This window comes from Oryctolagus cuniculus, chromosome 9 (genome assembly GCF_051225735.1).
Source record: "Oryctolagus cuniculus isolate XC-2025 breed Fujian yellow rabbit chromosome 9, ASM5122573v1, whole genome shotgun sequence".
NCBI lineage: Eukaryota > Metazoa > Chordata > Mammalia > Lagomorpha > Leporidae > Oryctolagus > Oryctolagus cuniculus.
The window spans coordinates 58,222,290-58,224,615 of NC_142875.1; positions in this window are offsets into that span (position 1 = coordinate 58,222,290).

Sequence of the window (2,326 nt, forward strand, 5' to 3'; positions counted from 1 at the left end):
CCCGGTTGCCCCTCTTCCAGGCCAGCTCTCTGCTGTGGCCCGGGAGTGCAGTGGAGGATGGCCCAAGTCCTTGGGCCCTGCACCCCATCGGGGACCAGGATAAGTACCTGGCTCCTGCCATCAGATCAAGCGCGGTGTGCCGGCCGCAGTGCGCCGGCCGGGGCGGCCATTGGAGGGTGAACCAACGGCAAAGGAAGACCTTTCTCTCTCTCTCTCTCTCTCTCACTGTCCACTCTGCCTGTCCTATATATATATACATATTTATATATATATATATAGTACATACAGACTTGTTACAAAATGGCTAGTATCACAGATGCTAAATTTATTCTATAGGGCTTTTTCCTATAAACCTATTATTTAAGGAACATGAACTTCACATATTTTATAATTACAACTTTAAGAGCATGGTGATTCCTCCTACTGCACCTACCCTCCCACTCACTCTCTCAGCCCTCTTTCTCCTGCCTCTCCTATGCTCATTCTTATTTTTTACCAAGATCTATTTTCAATGTCTTCCCCTCCATTGCTGTCTTGTTATAATTTTGGTTCAGCATCTATAAAGTTTAGGTGTTGCCAGGAAAGAAACCAATAAGCTAAATCTTAAAAGAAAAAAAAATGGTGGGGCCAGCACTGTGGTGTAGCAGGTAAACCTGCTGCCTGCAGTGCTGGCATCCCATAGGGTGCTCGTTCAAGTCCTGGCTGCTCCACTTCCAATCCAGCTCTCTGCTATGGTCTGGGAAAGCTGTAGAGGATCGCCCAAGTCCTTGGGTCCCTGCATTCACCTGGGAGATCCCGAAGAGGTTCCTGGCTCCTGGTATCAGATCAGCACAGCTCTGGCCTTTGCAGTGAACCAGCAGATGGAAGACCTCTCTCTCTCTCTACCTCTCTTTATCGCTCTGTGTAACTCTGACTTTCAAATTAAAAAAAAAAAAATGGTGAGCTAAAGCAATACAATTTCATGCTGAATTTAATGCTACATTCAATCAAAAATCTCATCCTTTTCATATTTAGGAAACATCGTAAGTGCTGTGGTTCAAAATTAATGAAATATCATTATAATATTCAGGGACATGCTATAGACACAAGTGGATATCTTAAATAACTTGCCAGACATTTAGGAAGGGTTTCTGAAGATGTGTGGAAAGTGACTCACACATTAATTCATGTTCTGAAATTCCAACTTTATGTTCCAGTGAAAAAAAGCAAAACAAATAAAGATACGCAAGAATTTCAATACAATATAATGCATGCTCTGGTTAAATAAATTCTTAGTATTTTGAATACTACAAGAATATATAAAGTAAAATTCATTAGAATTTATGAATGCTTAAAGTTTTGAAATACATATTGCATTCTGATAAATGTTTATCTGGAAGGAAATTCTAGCACTGTATTCTGAATAAACCTCGGTGAAAACTATTCTACTATTTCTCCTGATAATCTTTGATTTAGAAACATTCATGAACTGCATCACAGTTGCAATGGACATGCATATGAGGAAGAGATACATTGAGCTTTTAAGTTGGATAATATAAATTACCTAGTGACCTGAATTTTAAAGGTAATATTTTGTGTTATGATTTTAATGTTCATCAAATGCACTGGAAAACAAAGAAGTAAATGTTGACAGTAAACAAAGTTAAACAATTTTAGAAATATTTTGTTGTTGAAGGAATACAGGAGAAAATTACAGCTAAGCATTATAAAAACTTTTCAAAATGCTCTGCAGCATAAGACCAAATGATTTTCCTTAAATTCAAAACAATATTCTTTAAATGTTCTGTAATTAATCTAATCCATGACATACATTGTCAAATATACTTCATAATGGAATAGCTATTACCACATAATCATTATACTTTGGGTAGTACCATTTTCACATATTAACATAAATGGATTTAATAAGAAAAAAATGATACTATAAAGCATAAATGATCAAGTCATTATCAAATTCCTTTGCTTGATTACCCTCTCAAGAATCAGTGATTCCATAAAGTATGGCTCATCAGAGCTTAAAGGCAAAATTTGCACATTTGCTGAGTTTTGCTTTCTTCAACTTGGGTTCCGCACTTTTTCTTAATGCATTTACTTCTTGCTTTTTCTCTAATTCCTCTATGAAATCAACAGAGGAGGCATGTACTTAGTGTAGCAGTTAAGACAACTCTTAGGATGTCCACATCCCATATCACAGGACCTGGGTTTGAATCATGGCTCCTCTCCCAATTTAAACTTTCTACTAATGTGCATCCTGGGAGACAGCAGGTGATGGTACAAGTAGTTGGGTCCCTGTTATTCATTTGAGAGAATTGGTTTGGGTTCCTAT